The sequence below is a fragment of the Agelaius phoeniceus genome, chromosome 6 (assembly GCF_051311805.1).
Source record: "Agelaius phoeniceus isolate bAgePho1 chromosome 6, bAgePho1.hap1, whole genome shotgun sequence".
In the NCBI taxonomy this organism is placed as follows: domain Eukaryota; kingdom Metazoa; phylum Chordata; class Aves; order Passeriformes; family Icteridae; genus Agelaius; species Agelaius phoeniceus.
Genome location: NC_135270.1, coordinates 60,169,592 through 60,189,964, shown reverse-complemented (window position 1 = coordinate 60,189,964; position 20,373 = coordinate 60,169,592). Strand labels below are relative to the sequence as shown.

Sequence of the window (20,373 nt, the reverse complement as noted above, 5' to 3'; positions counted from 1 at the left end):
CATCCTCAAGGAGCTGGGAAAAATAGATGGAAAAACCTCAGCATGGAGATTGCCATGGCTCAGCTCCTCCCTCCCCATCACCAGCACTGGAAATAAGCAGAGCTGCCACTGAGCCAGGGCATTTGAGCCCTTCCCATGTGGAAAGCCAGGGGAAAAAGGCTGGGGTGATGCCAAAAGCTCCATTGACCCCTGTGGGCACTGACAAACTGATCCCATGGGATCTCCATGCATTTACACCCTGCAGAGGATCCATCCAAAAACACCTCAAGGGGGGACAATCACTGCAAGCTCTCTTGCACAGATCACACCTAAGATCCTTTCTCAAGTTAAACTTTACCCATTGGCTTCAAGAAGAAATGAATGTTACTAATAAATGTTATTGTTGGTTGCTCTGCTTTCCTGCAGCTCATGGCAGGGCAGGGTGTCAATTGCCTCTTTGCTCAGGACTTGTGTGCTCCTCTGATTTTCCCCATAGATGCTTCCTTATAAAGAGAGAAAAAAAAAAAAAGGAAATGAATAAATTGAAAAAAAAAAAAAAAAACTTGTAGACCCAAAAGAAAGAATGCACCTATTATAAAATAAAATCTCTTTTAGTAGCTATTAGAATGCATTAAAAATATTCACAGGACTCTCCCCTCCAGTTATGTTGCAAAAGCCATGCAAATAATAATTGTGGCTAAGTGCAGTACAGTGACAGTCAATATTGTACTTCCCAAGCTAGCACTCATTATTCTTTATGGAAATCATGCATTTTGTGAAAGATCAAAAGATTTACATATCATATGGAGTGCTTCAGGGAGTGACTTGCTGTGCACTTTAAATGCACAATGTTCCACAGCCATTTAAATACAGATTTCATTTCTCTCTTCTGTGTGATATTAAATTTGAAAAAGGAGGGAGACAGAGACGAAATCGACTTGGGTACCTTTGTTCACATCATGAAATACAATTTTAATTTGGTTCTGATATAGAAGTTTAATATTTTTATGGGATGTTATTGAATAATCTGCTAGGCTCAGCATTGGCCTTTTCTCAGGAAAGAGATGAAAGAATTTTTTTGTATTTTTTTCAGAGCACTGCAGGAAAAAATCATCTGCTCCTCCATGCCCTGGAGAAGGGGGCAGATTTTGACTGCTTGGCCTCCCTGCACCACCAGCTCCCCTGCAGCCTTCCCCTGTTGGTCTGTTCTGCACTGAAGGGGCTGCCCAGGCTGGAGTCACCATCCCTGGAGGTGTCCAAGGACATGGCACCAGGGCCATGGTTTGTTTGGCAAGGTGGTGATCAGCCAAAAGCTGGACCTGATGGTCTTGTGTCACAGACATCTTTTATGGAAAAGCCTTTCCTTAGGATTTTTCCTCCTGAGAAGCTGAGAGGCCTCAGGAACAAAATGTAACCAATGGTTATCTGCTGCTGTGGAATGCAACAGGTGCATCTGGGATTGGCCCATGTGGATGTTTCTAATTAATGGCCAATCACAGCTCAGCTGGCTCGGAGAGAGCCCGAGCCACAAACCTTTGTTATCATTCTTTGCTATTCTATTCTTAGCCAGCCTTCTGATGAAACCTTTTCTTCTATTCTTTTAGTATAGTTTTAATATAATATACATCATAAAATAATAAATCAAGCCTTCTGAAACATGGAGTCAGATCCTCATCTCTTCCCTCATTCCAAGAGTCCCTGTGAACACGGTCACAGTCCTGGAGGTCTTTTCCAACCTAAATGATTCTGTGAGTGTTCCCTGGGTGTTTCCCCTCTGAGGGTGAGGTGGGGCTGACAGCCAGGGCTGCATTGCTGGGAATCCACCAAGGCTGGGAGCACTCCTAAAAGCAGATTGCTCAGAATGGTCTGCAGAGCTGGGCGTTATTTTTGGGTGGCATCTAAGAGGACCAACACTCTGGGTCATTCAGGGTCAAAGCAGCAACGCTGGAAGGAGTTGAGAACCACCCAACAAGAGATCCACACTGGTGAGAGTGAGGAAAATTGTCCCTCTGCCTCCTCTGAAGGAAGAAAAGAGAGTTTTCTGCACAAGCAATTAGTCCTTCATTTCTGAGCAAGAAGGAAAGTGTTGCATGAGCAGGAAATCTGCCCTGTTTGTTTGCTCCTGATACATCTGCATTATTTTCTGAACGGAGCAAATGGAAAACCTCTTTAATGAAGCATAAAACTATGTTGTGATTAAGGCTTATTCTGTCTAAATATTGACTCAGATAACATTTTCTCGGGACAAACAGACCATAACCCATGACTCTGGCAACAAAGCCAGGAAGATTAACAGGAAAGGTGCATTTTCTGGTTGTCTGAAGAGAAGTTTGACATGGTCAAGACAACAGGCAAAGTCTTTTATGATTATTTGTGAGATCCAGCCACAGGGGTTTCAAGAGGCTGTAGGTTTCTAGTTTTACTGAATATTTGAAAGTTCAGGGGAAAATATCTCTGTGCTAACCACTTCCCTAAGTGGTTAGCACAGAGATAAGAGCAGAGTGGCAGGAATTTCTGGAAACTTCTAGAAGTGAGAACTTATCCCATTATCTTGGAGGAAAGATTACCCAAGGAGTCTTGCAAGCCCTGTTGAAGTACAACCTCTGGCTCTTTGACCTTCACCTGCAGGTAAAATCAGAATAAGTCAGGCATACAGATAATAATCCTGGCCTAAACAATCCAGGAGAAGAACAGGTGGGTTGGGGTCTGGAAAGCAAAATCTGTGATTAGAGCAGAGGGTGCTTGGAAAATCAGCTCAAAAGGGAAAGATAAAATCTTGTGCCAATTTGAATGGCGTGATGTTTTCTGTTTCTTTCAAAAAGCATAGATTTGCTTTAAAATAATAAAAAAATTAGTTTTCTTCTGAAGAAAGGTCCTGTTCTGAGGGAGGGGGTGTGAAGGGGTTTTGGTTTAGACATTGTTATATATATTACAGTCAGTTCAGAGAACCAAGCTCAAACAGGATCCCATTTGGGAAAAAAAATCCAAACTAAACGAAACCAGAAAAACCAACCAACCAGTCAACAACAGCAAAAAAAAAGCACCACAAAAAAACCCCAAAAAAACAACAACAGCAACAACAAAAAAAACCAACCCAACCAAACACAAAAAAAAGCCAATAAAAAAACCCAAAAAAAACCCACCACAAAAAGCTCAACCAACCAAAAAACCCCCACAGGAGTAAACCTCTGCCCCAGAAGGGTTACCACGAGGTGAGGGAAGGCACACAAGAGGGCGAGGATTCTATAATTCTGTTTTCTGGGATTTCAGACCTTTCCATCTCTGTCTGCAACTAGCAAAGCAATGATACACCTCCCAGAGAAATACCACCTCCAGGGCTAATCTGCTGCCATGTCTTGGAAATATTCATAAATAAACAGAAGAAGATGAATTGTTTCCCACAAATACTTAACAGATAAACCTTCCTGGGAAGGAAAAAAAGCTCCCTGAGAAAGGAATTATCTCCTTGGTCCAGGGGAGTTTCTGATCATTCTAAGGATTTGGGAATTTAAAGAAATCGTGACAATAGATGATGGTGTCAAATAGAAAAGCAAGTAAACTGCTGCAGCTGTACAGGCACAGCAGTGCTCTGTAATTCCAGAGTCTGGGATATCACCAGGGCAAGGTGAGGAGTTAGGAGAGTTAACAGGAATTATTTGAGCAGGAATTTAATTCTTTGAGATTTAGTTGCTTATTTTAGCTTTCAAAACTCTTTAAAAGGTAAAATTAACTTTGGGCATGCCCCTAGGTCTCGCTGTGGACAAGAGGAAGGATTTACACCGGGGTGGTTTTTCAGGGTTTTGGTAGTGCAGATGGTCTTAAAGGAAAATAAGGAGGAACTGGGAGGTCCTGGACATGAACCTGAACTCTCTGGGCACTTCAGGAGGAAGATTATCTAAACCAGATTCTGGTTATCCTATAACTCCACCCTCTCTCCATTCCTTGTTTCCTCAGACAGAGCTTTTTCATGGAATCATGGAATCATACAGGCTGTGAAAAACCTTTAAGATCACTAAGTCCAACCATTCCCCCAGCACTGCCAGGCCCACCCCTAACCCATGTCCCCAAGTGCCACATCTACAGCTACAACACATTTGGAATATTTCCCTATAGAATTCTGCCATTGTATTTCCACCTTTGCCACCTGTCCATCCCACCTAAACTTTCAAGTTTCCCCTCTGTTCCCGTTGTAAACTTCCCCAGGCTGAGCTCTGCATCTCCAAGAATTTCTGGATGGACAGGCAGAGGTGTCCAGGCTAGATAAGTGTTTGTAAAAGATAAAATTATTGTTTTCTGGGAAAAACACAACAACAACAACAACAACAGGGGAGACACAAAATAATAACCCAGCAGATCTCACAAGCCAAACTGCCAATTGCCAAAACCCTTCATAGCAATGCTTTGTCTTCCCACCAGCTGCAGATCCCAGCCCTTATTTTGGGCTCTGCACTGCAAAACTGGCCTTTCCTTTCCACTGGAAGGAACCAGGAATAAAAGAAGCATGGAAATGTAAAGGCTGAAATGAAAGTGGGAGAGCAGGGGGAGCGTGGCAGTGCTGGTGTTAATGCTGAAGTATTCCCTGGGAGCGTGAGCTGGCAAATGTAGTGGACACCCAGATATTTGAAATGCAGCCAAATAATTTGGCACATCTCTAACTGGCACAAAGCAGTCTTAGCAGAGCTTCCTACTGCTGCTGGCACTTTTACAGCTGTCTTTCTTCATCTTGCTCTTCCCACTGCAACAGCTACTCAACAGGTGTTTCCACAGGCACAGTGTGTTTGGCAGCTGCAACCCTTCAATATTATCGCTGGAATACATTTTTCTCCCTCTCAACAGCATTGCCTGGCTCTGTTGCCCAGAGGCCAGCATGGCAACGGGGACAGCTGACCAACTGGATTTGGGAAAAGGGGGCTGTGGGCTCTGGGCAGCCAGATGTAGGAGCCAGTAGAGCAGTTGGAGAACATCAAGGCTTGGCATGGCTCTGGGAAGCTGGAGTGATGCTTGGCTGAGGTTTGTCTGGAACCCCATATTCTGCTCACCTAGGTCTTCACTGCTTTTTTTTTTTTCCCTCTTGTTGCCCCAGGATATCCTGGTCCCACATGCATTAACAGAACATATTCTTAGTTATTTTCTGTTGATTAAACAGGCATGGAAAACATAATTTCTTTGTTCTCTGTTGTTCGCTTGGAATGCAAGGGGGTTTCATATTCTTTGATTTTCTTCATTGCAAACAAGTTTCCCTAACCTCTGGGTTTCCTGTCTTTAATTTTTCATAAGGATTGAGTGTTTGCTCAAATTATGATGGATTTTCTCTGCCTGACCCCGTTCAGTCTTCAATCCAAATGTGCTTAGAGCAGAAGACAGGAGAACTCAAATCCGAGAGGACACCTGGGAACTTTCAGATGCAGAAAGCACCCAGAGCAATTCAAAGGTGAGATGTTTTGGAGTAGAGTTCATGAGGACATGAAAATTAAAAAAATATCTTTTTCTCTTCCTTTTTTTTAGCTTGCCTATGGAGATTTTTGGCCTTTGTCACCTATTTGGTTTTCATCTCATACAGACCAAGGCAGTCTCAGCTCTTTCAGGAGTGCAGTCCACAGTTTGCTGGATGTTGTCTTCTTCCCACTGCACATTTTCCCTATGCACAAAACCTTGCAGCTGAGAAACTTCCAGAGCAAGAGAAACGAGTTTCTCTCCACGGATTTATCTGCTGAGTTTTTGAACTTTGGTGAACTTTGAATATCCACCAAGTGCTGCAGCCAGGAGTTCCATCCTTTCACGACTCTGGATGCAAAGAACCATTTCTTCTTGTTTATTTTGCATCCATGACCCAACAGTTTTGCTTGGTGTCCCTAAGTCTTGTATTGGAAACAGGTGGGAAAATGAGTTTCTGTCCCTCCCTGCTTCTCCATCATCTGTGGTTTCTCAGGTCTGACTTTATGGGTAAGTCCTCCACCCATCCTCCCTTTTCCATAAAGTGCTTGACATGGACATTTAATATATAAATATGGAAATGTCCCAGTGGATCTTAACTGTCTGTGCTCCCCACAACATCTCACCTTGGATTCAGTCCAGGGGAGGCCATGAAGGTGATTAAAGGGATGGAATCCACTCCTGGTGGGAAAGGCTGAGAGAGTTAACGTTGTTCATTGAGGAGATCATAGAGCTCCTTCCAGTGCCTGAAGGGGCCCCAAGAGAGGGACAGGGCTTTGAACAAAGGGACAGGGCAAGGAGGATTGGCTGCACACTCAGAGAGACCAGATTTAGATGGGATATTAGGAAAAACTTCTTGGCTGTGAGGGTGGTGAGGCCCTGGCACAGGGTGCCCAGAGAAGCTGTGGCTGCCCCTGGATCCCTGGAAGTGTTCAAAACCAGGCTGGACAGGGCTTGGAGCAACCTGGGATAGTGGAAGGTGTCCCTGCCCATGGCAGGGGGTTGGAATGAGATGGTCTCCAAGTTCCCTTCCAACCCAAACCATTTTGGGGTTCCATGACCTCTCTGGAGAGCCAGAACTGTATCTCCATCTCTCTTCTGCCTATGCTTATGTTGGATGTGTAGACACAGACTGGCCAGCTACAGGCAGGGCCCTTGAAGAGCCCAAGTCTCCAGGTATCTGTGCACAGAATAAAAGTTGTTAAATCTCTGTCCAGAGCACCACGAGCTCTCACTTCCCCACCAGGGCCGGGAGGCCGTGAGGCTGTTAAAGCCCTCTTCCCACTCTCCCCAATGTTGCCATTAATATGTAAAAGCTTAAGCTTGCTAAAGGGATTATTTCCCATCCTATCTGATTGTAAACTGGCATTTCAATGATTACATGTATCTTTTTGTCATTTCCTCGTAAAACATCTTATTCTTGAACAGCATAATTGGCCTCTTACTAATGTTTAATGAATGATTAAATCAGCATAAATGCAACATACAGCTCGACATGGAAAGCATGTTTACAACCTCCAGAGCCACAAATATGTATTTTTTGCAATATAGGTTTTAAACCCTTGTAGTTTCCTGATTAAGAACTTTCTGGTATATTTCACATTAAATACGTGGGAAAGAAAATGTGAATTTTCCTGTGTGAGCTCAGAAGCAATTCAGCCACTTATCATTTTGTTTGAAATTCATAACCTGTGTATTAACAACACCTCTGTGGTTTTCATTTAAGTATATTATATAATCTTCCCAAATTAAAAGCCAATTAAAGTCTCATAATTGCAGAGCTCAGGCAGGTAAGTCCTTGTGGAGATGGCTAAGCAAGGACACTTCCTTGCACTGACACATCACATTAACCACCCTCACAGAGAGACTCCAGGATTTGCCCAGGAAAAGGAGTCCAATGAAGCATCAAATGTTTACCTGAGTGTAAAGAGAAATGGAAAGCTGTTTCTTCAAAGGAGGGAGAAATATGGGAGGATACAAATCCAGCTAGCTGAAAGTCTTTTAAGACAAATGGAAACTCAATTATGATCTCAGGGTCACAGATGTGAGATTAATTTGAGAAAGTCCACTTTAATCAAGGCCCCTTTTGACAAAAACCAGACCCATAAAACTGGGATATGTCTTACCAGGGTGACTGCAGCACTCCAGTATCCTGTAGGAGTGGAAAAGCCAAGTGAAGTTCTAAGGTTTACCTGTCCAGATGTAGCCAGTGGAGTTAGGGGGGTATCACTGATCCTCTCCATGTCACTGACTCAGGAAGGATCCTCCCATCTCAACAAGTACAGAGAAGCCAGGGAGATGGGAATTTCAATCTTGCAGGAGAAGATGAAAAAACATTCTGCTTTCCCTGTAGAAATAAGGCATGGAAGTGAGCACAACAAAGCAAAGAAGCCTGCTCAGGCAGAAAACTGGCATTAGCACAAGAATATATCAGAACAAGCCAAATAGTTTGGGGGTGGAAGTTACAGCTCCCAAGCACTGAGGTGCTGGAGCAGCTCTTTGACAGATGCTGCAGGGCAAGGAAATGCATGGGTTTAGAGTGAGGCTGGATTTGTTTGTGAAGGGGCTGGGGGGTCTGTTTTCCCTTCAAAGCTGCTATCTACATTGTTCAGCAGAAAAGTTTCTCTGCAAGAGCAGGAAGCAAAAAGACCCCGTGAGGCAGCGTCCTTGAGGTGTGCAGGGCACGTGCCAGGCTGCTGGCTGATCCTGGGATTCAGCTGCACCATGGCATTGCTAAGGTGAGAAAAAGACCTCCAAATCACCAGCTGACCAGCTCTCCTGGGATTCAGCTGGACCATGGAATTGTTAATTTGAGAAAGGACCTCCAAGATCACCAAGTCCAGCCATTCCCCCAGCTCTGCCAAGGCCACCCCTAAACCACGTCCCCAGGTGCTGCTGTCTGGGGATTTCCTGAGCTCCCTCTGCACCTCTACTGAAGAAATATCTTTTCTGGTTCTGGAGAGGAGAAGAAATGGGGGTTTATCCAACCAGTCCAGTGTGATGCCCACACAAATGGCTTTTCCATTCTGCTCTCCCACAGCTGTGGCTATTCCTCATGTGCTTTAATGGCAAAACTCCACAGTCAGGACTTTCTGCCCACTGCCCAGCCTGTGGCCTTGTCCATAAAGCCCAGCTGACAGGAATTCTCCCTGCAGCCTCCTTTTCCATGGAATCTTCCCATATCTTGCTGCTTCTATCAGCTTTTGGACTGCAGCATACAAGGTAGTAAAAGAAGAAGATAATTGGGTGGTCTGTTATGGTAACAAATGCAAACAAAAGGAAAAAAAATTAAAAACTAATTAAAATGGCAAAACAATGTCTTATAAAGGAATTTCAGTATTTAAAAAAAAAAATGGGGAATCAATATTCCATTTTCTGAGGTGTTGCTGTAACACTTCACAAGGGTCACAGCAGCCTCACCAGCAGCGTGACCCAGCTGGTGTCTCAGCACTTCATCCAGCTACCACTGCACCACAGACTAAATCTGAGTTTGGCAAACACTTTCCTGCTCTCATCATCTGGTTCATAAAACCACTGAGGGATTTTAAAGGCACCAGGGGCAGGTGCACTTTTAGCTGGCATCCCAGTTTGGATTCATGGCATGCCCTACCCACCAGCAGGAGCAAGTGTTACTGCTCTCAGCAAAACCAGCCCAGATTTATTCATTAACACATGAGGAAGAAAAGGCAGGAGCTGAAACCAGCAGATTCACCCACTAAAAAGAGCAAAAAGCCAAGTCAGGTAATGCAAGAGCACAATATTTTAACCAAAATGCAAGGAAAAATTAATCATCAAAACCTTTGGAAATTCTGGCCGAGCTGTCTGATGCCGTCATGACAAGATCACAGCCTGAAAGTGACCCCAGGCTGTTTTTTAAAATGGTGAACAGAAGCACAGTGCCAGAGAATGACTCTTCAATGAGCCTTTATCCCTGCATTCCCATCCCTGGCAGTTCAGCACTGGGTGCTGGGGCTGCTCTGCTTTGCAAATGTTCTGAGATACTGAAATGTCCCAAAAAAGATGTTCCTGTGAGAATGCCAGGTAAAGAATTTGAGCTGAATGTTGGAATAACCAACTTTCCAAGCCAAATTGATTCGAGGTATCTTATTTGCCTTTTATGTAAACACAGGTAAGCTATTCTTGTATTTTAGGAAAATAATGGAAATAAAACCAAAAGGTAATGCAGTGTCAAACTCCTTCAAGCATGCCCTGATCTGTCACTAAGGGAATCCTCCCCAGCCATGTTTGAGGGCTCCACATGAACCATGGCAGTGTCTAAAGCTGCTCTGTTTGCTCTCTCTGACACAGCCCAGTGGTTTCAGTCAACACAGATACCTGGAGACTGCCGGCTTCAAACATTGTTTATTGAGCAAACAACCACCCTACAGCTCAAAAGGCAAAGGGAGGGGGGAGAAAAAGGTGGGGAAGTGTCCCTGTGAATGTGAGTCAGGAGGGACACGAGCCAGCCAAGGATATTGAAGAATATAGCAAATATTTTATTGCCAAAACCAATGGACCAAGGATAAAATAGCAAAACCTAGAGCCATGTGTGGACTGGGATGTCTGGGTTAAAATCCCTGCCAAGAAGGTGCTTGATTCTCAAGATAATAAAATTCTCTGGGTGCTGCAGTTTCCACCTGAAAAGTCTTCACAGCACCTGCTGTATTTCAGCTGCTGGGCACTCACGTGGCCACCCAGGTCCTGCAGAGGACTGGTGAGATTCCTGCATGGAATCCTCTAGAGAGGAAAAAGGGAGGATCTACCCAATCAAAAATATAAGGGGAAGGACACACTAGTGGCTAAAATATTCTGTTACATCACACCAAATTTCTCATGTGTCCTGTACCAAACCTGATCCTCCTTGTGTAGAATTATTCAAGATTCAGGGTCAGAGGGAAAACGGGAGATTTCTGAGTGCTGGAAACTTCTTGGTCTTCAGCCACTGAGGTTTAATTTTAAAACAACTCACATTCAATCACATCACTCCTGGGGCAGGACACAGTGTTTTTGTCATGTTGTAAAGCCAAGCAAATGAAACAGAGACAGACCAACAGATCACTCAAACTTATTTTGCCCATTTTAGAATGTTTTCCAAGGGTTTACGTGTCCATGGGCTTTTGACATGACTGACCTGGAGAGGTGCATGGCATGGAAATGCCCTCCTTCTCTGGAAATGTCAGCAAATCTTCTTCTGTTCCCACAAACCAGCAGAGCCTGGAAAAGGGACTGGAAATCGAGTGAAGATCATACTTGTGGGACATCACCGTGAAAAAGAAGGATCCATGCAGGGAAGCAGAGATGGCACCAGGCAGAATGGGAGCATGGAACATACAAAACATACAAAAGATGGGAATTTCAATCTTCCAGGAGAAGATGAAAAAACATTCATCTTTTCCTGTAGAAATATGGCAGGGAATTGAGCACAACAAAACCCACGAAAAAAAGCACTGAAGCCTTTCTGAGTTTCCCCACATGATGGTGGCTCAAGGCTGTGCATTTGGGGCACTGTGGTATTTTCTGAGGCCCCCATTGTTGGAAGGAAATGATGAATCTGACTCTATGTTCTTAGAAGGCTAATTTGTTATTTTATGATCTATATTATATTAAAGAATGCTATAAAACTATAAAAACTATAAAACTATACTAAAGAAGAAAGAAAGGATACAGAGAGAAGGCTAAAAGATAATAATGAAAACTCATGACTCCTTCCAGAGTCCTGACACAGCTTGGCACTGATTGGTCATTAAGTAAAAGCAATTCACATGAAACCAATCAAACACCTGTTGGTAACAATGTCCAAACCACATTCCAAAGCAGCAAAACACAGGAGAAGCAAACCAGATAATTATTGTTTTCACTTTTTTTCTGAGGCTTCTCAGCTTCCCAGGAGAAAATCCTTGGCAATGAGATTTTTCAGAAAATATGACAGTGACAGGGCATCTTCTGTAGTGCACATTAGAGGGGAGAAAATGCAGAGAAAAGCCCAAGTAGGCAGTGGGTTGTGAGAGGGAACACATCATTCTCCATCCATTTGCAGGGAGCAGAGGTGCTGGCATCCCAGCATCCCAGATTCCTTCCTTAAAGGAAGCCTGGGCACTCCTTCTTCTCAGTCTCAGTGTTGCCACAGCTGTCACCACTGCCAAGCAAGCTCTGGTGGCACCCTGTGCCCCTCTTCCCAGGGAGGATATTCCCAGTTTCCATCTCAGGGCAGGAGAACTGGCATGGCAGAGCCCTCGCAGATGGGTGAGCAAACCCACAGCTGGCACTGCAGCTTGCATTTAGACAATTGCACACCCTGCCAGCAGCCACGCTTCTTGGAAGGGATTGTGCTGTAAATATTTCACTGCCTGCTGCCCGTGGCCACTAAACACTGACAAATGCTCCTGTAACAAAGGCTTGGGTTCTGGGCCTCAAACCTCTTCAGTCCCAAACTCCAGCCTTGCTCCTGTAACTCATCCTCACCCTGGTAAGGTTGTTTTAGTGGGATTGGGTCAACACAGCTGCACATACTTCCTGCAGATCTTTTTATTCTGTCTGCTTTCTTTTTCAGTTCTCAGCGTTTTATTGTTTCTGGAGAGTTTAATTTAAGAAAAAACGCTCAATTTCTGGTTTTCTGGGGTTTGGTTTGGTTTCTTTTTCAAGTCAACAAAACCCCCCACAATCCTGCACCTCCAGTGAAAGGAAAACTTTCCCTGCCAAAATTAAGTGGAGGTGGCAGAAATGAGGATATTGGAACAAAGAAAGCAGGAGTGATCACTACCCCATCGCTGGAGCACACAGGGAAAGGAAAGACAGAAATGGAACAGCAGCAGTGAAAAATATGCATGCATATTCAGCCCCTTTGTCAAAAAACCTTGTGCTGCAGCATTTCAATTAACAAAGTAGGATGGTTTACCTGATAAAATGCTCCCTGTGTGAGTGTAATTACATATTTATGCCCCACAGAGATTTTTTAATTTCTCTTCAGTTTGTTTGCCTTGAAAGTATTTGTCACTGGAAATGTTCTTGATGTGTAATTTTAAGGCAGGGTTGGCCAAATGTGTAGTTTGTTTTCATTTTAGATTTACTTCACTGAAAAAGGATTGGAAGATAATGTATATTTTCAGAGCAAAGGGAAAAAAATCAATAAGGAAGGTGACACATGAACCAGCTGCAGAAAAAAATACAGTCAAGTGCTGCTTCAGAAATTTAATTCTTTTTTCTTTCTCTTGCTTTAAATATATTCTCAGGTGCTTGAAACAGCTTATTGTTCTGCCCCTTTCATTTTGTCCTTGCTCCCCAAATGCATCTCTTATGTTTCCAGAGAGGCTGCAATGAACAGGCAGATTTTTGGTCATTGTTTTCCTATTATTTGAGCTCTTCCTGAGAAATCCCTGCCCTGGAGTCTCAGTGCTGGGCACCCTCCTACCTCCAGCAAGGCTTTACAGATGTGCTGGAGCCCAAAGGTGCATTCAATAGGTTTTGAGTTGTGGTATGAAGGAGGAATTGAGAAGCTGACTCCATGTTCTTAGAAGGCTAATTTATTATTTTATGATCTATATTATATTAAAGAATGCTATACTAAAATTATGCTAAAGAATAAAGGATACTTACAGAAGGCTTAACAAGATACTAATTAAAAACTGGTGACCTCTTCCAGAGTCCTGACACAGCTGGACCATGATTGGTCATTAAATTAAAACAATTCACATGTTGGATAAACAATCTCCAACCACATTCCAGAGCAGCAAAACACAGGAGAAGCAAATGAGATAATTATTGGTTTCATTTTTCTATGAGGCTTCTCAGCTTCCCAGGAGAAGAAATCCTGGTGAAGGGATTTTTCCAGAAAATATGACAGTGACATGAGTTGTCCAAGTCCTTGTCCTCACTTCTGCAAGTGTTGGGCTGGGTCAGGGCTTGGCAGAGCACAACTCCTGTAAATGCATTTTCACACCTCAGTTTAGCCACAGAAATGCACAGTTATGGCTTTGGAGAGCTGCTTGAATCCTCAGGGAAGAGCAGAACTCCAGCTCCCATCAAAATCCACCCTGCTGTTATTGGGGTTTTTTTCCCTTATTTCCTCCAAAGTTGCTCAGGAAGGACAGGAAAGAATCTAAAGGTCAAACTCACACCAGTTTTGGCTGGGGCACAGCACAACAGCAGGTCACTGCTGGCTGGGGAGGTCAGTGTGTCTCAGAGAGATTATTGGAGAGGTTTCCTCAATAACTTCAGCCAAGACCTGAGAAGCCACCACAGCATAAACCATGTTATGAGGATTATTCCCAGTTCAACCTTGCAGGAAAGGAGGGATTTGGAGCAGTGTCAGGAGACATATCCATGACCCTTCCCAGGTACGCTGATAGCACATGGATGATTGTGGTGGGGCAAGCTGAGCTTCTGCCTCTGGAGGTGACAAACACCCAGATCCATCTCCTGGACCTGACAGCAACTTCTGACACTGCCATGGCTGGATCCACCTCACAGGCCTGGAGGAGAGGAATGAGTCCTGGAGCTGGCTCTGCTCCTTCCTCCCTGACAGATCCCAAGGGTCAGGAATGGCATCTGTTCTGTCTCTTCCAGGATGCAGAAGGGGAGCTCGTGTCTTCCTGCTCCCAGGTTGTGTGAGAGCTCCAGGAAAGAGGCTCAGAGATGGGATTCAGCCCCAGTGCCTGCCAGACCTTGCCACTTCCCTGCCACAGCCAGGATTGTCTTCTCTCCCCCCAGCTGTCCCAGTGCCCCTAAAGAAAAGCTCCAAGATGAAAGGCAAAGGAGCTGGCCAAGGCCCAGCATGTGCTGGTGGGAAATTTTGTTCGGGATGAGGAAAACATGGGAAGGAAATGCCCAAAAATCTTAAACCCTCCAATGTGTCATCAGGACAACAGTGCTCTGCTACAGCTCCTCTGAACTGAGATTTTTTTTCTCCCACACTTTGGTTACCCAAGAAATGCCAACTTCCCTTCAGGTACAAATCTGGAGCTGCCACCCCTCTCTCTGTTTGGTGCCTGTCCCACTCAAGGGTGGTTGCTAAAAGCCAAAAAACCTGATATGGGTTAACACAGAGCAGGAAGAGCATTCTGCTGCTGCACAGGGTTCCTCCACACCTGTAAATCAGGTGCTACCTTGGAAAGCATCAGGTCAAATTCTTCTCTTGGGGCAGGACAAGAGCAAACAGCTTCAGGTTGTGCCAAGGGAGGTTTAGGTTGGTATAAGGAGAAAATATCTTCACAGAAAAAGGTTGTCAGCACTGGAAAAGGCTGCCCAAGGCAGTGGTGGAGTCAATTTAAATGATGTGTGGATGTGGCATTTGGGGACGTGGCTTAGTGCTGGTGTGGCGGTGCTGGAAGAAAATTTGGACTCAATGATCTTGGAGGCCTTTTCCAAACAAAATTATTCTGTGATTCCCATCTCAGACAGCAGCCCTCTATCCAAGCAGCAGTGTGAAAATGAGGCAAAGCAGCTCTCAGGTGCACAAAGCCATGCCTGACCACCCAGACAAAGAAACAAGGGTGCTGCACACTGGCTTGAGCTCTCCCCATCCTGTGATATGGGAAATCTCACAGTCTTCACAGAGCTCCACACAGGTTTTTGCAAAAGTTTTCCTACAAGAAATGCTACCATATGGTCTCCAACATCTTCAGTTAACCACTGCAAACCTGGCTGTTAAGCAGGAGAGAGAGTTTTGAAAAGGGCATGGAGTCACAGGACAATGGGGAATGGCTCCAAACTGACAGAGGGCAGGGTGAGATTAGAAATTAGGAAGAAATTCCTTACTCTGAGGATGGTGAGACACCACAACAGGTTGCCCAGAGGAGCTGTGGCTGCCCCATCCCTGGAAGCATCCAAAACCAGGTTGGATGAGGCTTGGAGCACCCTGGGATAGTGGAAGGTGTCCCTACCCTTGGCAGGAGGGGTGGAACTGGATGGTCTTGAAGGTCCCTTCCAACCCAGAGCATTCTGTGATTCTTTGATTCCTCATTCCAGCTTCCACAGGCAGGTTTGGCTCTGGCCCAGCTGGAGAGCAGCTCCCCTGGCAGGCAGCATCCCAGGGCTGCCAGCCAGACCAGCGCCTCTTGGCAGCCCTACCCTGCAGTTTCTGGAGAAAAGTTAGCAAGCACTGCTGGCCAGGCTGCCAAACAGCCCTGCACCCCAAAGCTGGCCAGGCTGCCAAAGAGCCCTGCACCCCAAAGCTGGCCAGGCTGCCAAACAGCCCCAAAGCTGGCCAGGCTGCCAAACAGCCCTGCGCCCCAAAGCTGGCCAGGCTGCCAAACAGCCCTGTGCCCCAAAGCTGGCCAGGCTGCCAAACAGCTCTGCACCCCAAAGCTGGCCAGGCTGCCAAAGAGCCCTGTGCCCCAAAGCTGGCCAGGCTGCCAAAGAGCCCCAAAGCTGGCCAGGCTGCCAAACAGCCCCAAAGCTGGCCCAGCCCCATCCTGCAGCACAGCTCTACATTGACCCCTGCTCCTCAGACTTCCAAAGGCACCAGGTGCGCACACCTGGTGGGACTGTTCATGTGAGAAGGCTTTGACAATCAGCTGTAGGGACAGAAGAGATGTCTGTCCACTGATTTCATCATCTCCTGAAGTTCCTTCTGGCCCCGTGTCTGTGTGATTGCTCAGCACCTCCTGCTCTCAGGATGAGTTTGTGGTGCTCCTTTCCAGCAGCTGGCTGTTGACACCAATTAATTCTGGTTTGAATGGCCCAAATGACCTGCTCTTGTTGCAGGCTAAGATCACCAGTAGCAACAACAAAAATAACAACCAAACACACAAACAAACCAACCCTCATTGCCTTTTAAAATGTGATTTCTGTCTCAATACTCCTGTAAGACTCGTTACCCTCTCCAGTCTCATATTCCAGTGATATCTCACTGATATTACCATGGGATAGACACCCCACCACACATCCCTCTCAGGAGTCAAGGGCTGCTCACAGTTCTGCCATATTCTGCTTCTTCACCTCAGCTTCTCTCTGGCTTCCTGTTCTGGTTTAGGGCAAATTTGGGAGGACACTTCCTCATCCCCTCTTTTACCCCTCAGCCAAAAATGCTCTATCAGGGGCCCACTCCTGCCTGGGAGTGTTTGAGTGCATGAAAAACTCCTGAAGGATATTGGTTTCTGTGAGAGGTTTGCACAGAATCCCACATATCATCTCAGGAATATCTGCTTTTTTAAGCTATATGGTAATGCATGCTGTGCATCTGAGATTAGAATAAGGCCCTGAGGAACAAAACACTCCTCTCCCTTTACAGCTGACAATGCAGAGCTGATTTTTATGAACTCATTTCCAAGAGATTTGGCTCCATTGTTTAACACAGCCCTGGTTTCAAGGGAAATCTCCAAAGATGGTTTGACTTAGAGCATTGCCATTTCCCTCTCTGGGGTGCAAGATTTCACTGGGTGATATTGATCTGTGGCCTGGATGCTCAGAGTGGGGCTGGGCATTCCAAAACAAGCTGGGGGAATCTCCAGACTTCACCAAACAGCCCCAAAAATCCCAGGGAAGATTCACAATGACAAGAGGATGCTCTTGGGAGCCCCCAAGAAGATTGCTCAGTTCCTGTGGCCTCCGGGGGCTTTGTAACAGATCATATTCACCATCTCTCACCTTCTTCCTTTTCATTATTAAACACTTCAATGCAATTCTTGTCTTCACTCATAGTAGGGAGATTTAAAAATCAACAAATAATGGAACAAGACTGAAAAAATAAAATTATGGAGATTTTTGGATAAACTTACAGGATCTGAAGAATTGGCTATTCCTGCAGGAACAGTTTTCACCTCACCTCAAAATAAAATTTATATACATCTATATATCTCTACATAGATAGAGATATCTTGTCCCCAGCCCAGCCCTTCTCAAGAAGCATTGCCTTCAACCACAGTGTGATGGTGTTCACAGGGGTCCCAGGATGAGGGAAGAGACGAGGATGTTGACTCCATGTTTTAGAAGGCTTGATTTATTATTTTGTGATATATATTACATTAAAACTATACTAAAAGAATAGAAGAAAGGATTTCATCAGAAGGCTGGCTAAGAATAGAAAAGGAATGGTAACAAAGGCTTGTGACTGACCAAAACTGTTCAGACAGCTGGACTGTGATTGGCCATTAATTAGAAACAACCACATGAGACCAATCACAGATCCCCTGTTCCATTCCACAGCAGCAGATAACCATTGGTTACATTTTGTTCTTGAGGTCTCTCAGCTTCTCAGGAGAAAAAATCCTAAGGAAAGGATTTTTCATAAAACATGTCTGTGACCACAGCACTGACATCCTTTACCCAAAACACCATTTCAAGAGCATAACAAAGGGGGCAAAATTCAGGCAAAGTAATGAACCTGTTCCAAATGGACACATCAGCAGCACAGAGGGAAGCTGGACTGGAACCCTGAGACACCTGGACTGCCATGTACAGTGTGTTTGCACAGGGTCTGCCTCTCCTGGCCTGCTCCTGTCCAGTCTCTGCTCTGCCACAAGCACAGCAGCAGCAGCAATGAATTCAGCTCTGCCTGCAGTGGATGTGGCTATTTCATTTTGGCAGCACGAATGTTGCTAAGTGAAAGCACGTCTTTCTCAACTGCCTTGCTCATGGGAACCATTTAATCATTATAGAGCAATTATAGAGGTCTTTATTCAGTTGTTCCTTAAGTCCTCATTCAGGCAAACCTATTTCAATGGGAGCTGTGCCTGAAAGGGACTCATCAAAACCTGACCAGGAAATGGCCAGTAAGAGTAACCGATTTCCAAGAGAGAAAAACTCATGCATTACATCCATAATGGGTAACTTCTTATGAATACACCTATTGAAGTGTGTTATATTCATTAAACTCCATTTGGAGAGGAAGGGGAACCTTCCAGTTAACACAATTTCTAAGGGCTGGTGAGGGCTGGGCTCTGTCCCTGCCTTTGATGCTGGTGCCCCTAGGAGCACGGCCACACCACTTGGTAATTTTACCTTAAATTTAGCAAAATAGGTGCTGAACTGGGACAGCAGTAACCATCAGTTTAGCTGTATTTGTGGGCTGCAGCTCCTGAATTCTCCTTTGCAAAACAGAAAGAGGAGCAGACAATTTCTCCCTATCATTATTTTTTTTTTTTCTGTTCACATTTTGAGGCAGGGCAGGGCTTTAATTCTGTGTTCCATCGCCCAGAACGTCTTTGAAGGGGGCTGTGCTGATCACAGAGCAATAATACTAATTGTTATCAATACAAGCTAAGAATGCTGTGCTTTTGTGGCAAATGTCCACTAGGAACTTGACTGAGACCATCAACATTCCATTTGGGAGTTAAGCCCCATTTGAACTTGTCTCCCAAAGCGAGAGTTTACAAACACAATTTAGTCCCTATTTGAGCAAGCTCTTTGAAGATGTAAAGTACTAAATTGTGTATCTCTATGTACGAGAGACAGAGACAGAATGTGTAATTTCTTTCTGCATTCAGGGAACTCAAGATTTCCTTTTTTCCCCTCTTTTTGGAAGGAAGTTTACTGCTGAGACCATTAGAGAAAATGCAAATGTGCAGACTGTTTGTTAAGGCTCCAGGAGAGAAGGCGCAGGCAGTTGTTACCACGAGTATTTCTAGGAAAATGGGAAATCTTTGTCTTTAAGTGTGTTTATTTAGCCAAGGGAAGTTTGCACAGCTTGTGGAGCATGGTTCTGGAGGAAATTAAATTTCAGCTGCACCTTCATATCACTCCTACACCTGCCAGTTCTTCCGACCAGCTCGCCGTGTCCTGCACGGACGTCACAGATGAGCTGTTGTGCAACCACCAGGGTTTTTCTCTTATCCAAGAAAGAGGCAACAACCCCACTCCTGCACACAGCAGATTGCCTGTTGCAGCAAAACCACAGGCAGGAGACATGGAGGAATTTTTGAGGCTGATTCAAGAAAAATGAAATTACCGTGTATGTCTATATAGGTTGGTGTAGAAGGATTCTGGATGCAGCCTAAGCCAGGTTTGGTGCAGAACACATTTCTCATTAGAGCTTATTAACTTGGACACGGTCAAAAGAGGACTTGAGGCTGGAAAATGGGAATAAGAGACAGAAAAGGGAGAAACATTTGCAGACATTGACCTTGGAAACAGAAGAAGTGAGCAGAGGCAGAGGCTGTTTGTGCACAACACAACTTTCATGAAAAACTGTGCTCAAACTGCAATTTAAGGCAATGCAAAATGTTTTGATCATACTTTGCAAACTAAATGTTTTGGTTCTTCAGTTTGAAACTAATGCTTAAATTCCAATATATATTTGCAGTTTAATTTAAAAAAAAAAGAATTATATGAGTTTAAAAAGTTAAGACCTTCACACCACATTAAAGTACCATAAATACATTGAAACACCATAAATATATAAGGTTAGGGCTCAAAGATTAGATTACAGAGATATATTTCATCTGCCCTGTGAGCATGGGTACATCTAAGCTGAGCATTCAGGGTTCTCTCTCAAACCACTGAAGATCCAGCCAGGAAAATGAGTGGAGCAGAGAGTGAAATTCACTTTTTCTTACAGCAACTATCAAAGTCTAGTCAATCAAGTGATGCCCTGAAGCGCCTTTTCTCCTCACCGTGACACAGGTGACTGGCCCAGGTGTAAATGTCTGCCTGACACACAGACACTGTGCTCTCCTACTGCCTGGGTGCAGCTGGGGTTAATCTGCCCCAGCCCTCTCTGACATGGAGAACCACAGAGCCATTAAGACTGGAAAAGCCCTCTGAGGTTGAGTCCAACCATTCCTCCAGCTCTGCCAAACCATCTCTAAACCATGGCCTCAAGTGCCACATCCACACATTTTTGAACTCTAAGGGATGGTGACCCCATCACTGCCCTGGACAGGTGGTGACAGAGCTGGACATTCATTTCAGAGAAGAAATTTTTCCCTGATATCCAGTCTAAACCTGTCCTGGTGCAACTTGAAGCAGCTCCCTCTCCTTCTGTCTCTGTTCCCTGGAGCAGAGCCTGACACCCTGGCTGTCCCCTCC

At 44.8% G+C, this 20,373-nt stretch overlaps 1 long non-coding RNA gene across 3 annotated transcripts in view; it reads right to left on the bottom strand.

Moving 5' to 3' along the window:
* The window catches only part of LOC143694251 (uncharacterized), a 102,104-nt gene that overhangs the window by 49,109 nt on the left and 32,622 nt on the right, over window positions 1-20,373 (bottom strand). For all 3 annotated transcript variants that reach the window (XR_013182598.1, XR_013182599.1, XR_013182600.1), the window contains exons 3-4: window positions 10,544-10,638; window positions 7,605-7,759 (exon numbers count right to left, since the gene is read on the bottom strand). This is a non-coding gene — a long non-coding RNA (uncharacterized LOC143694251). The remainder of the gene's footprint in view (window positions 1-7,604; window positions 7,760-10,543; window positions 10,639-20,373) is intronic.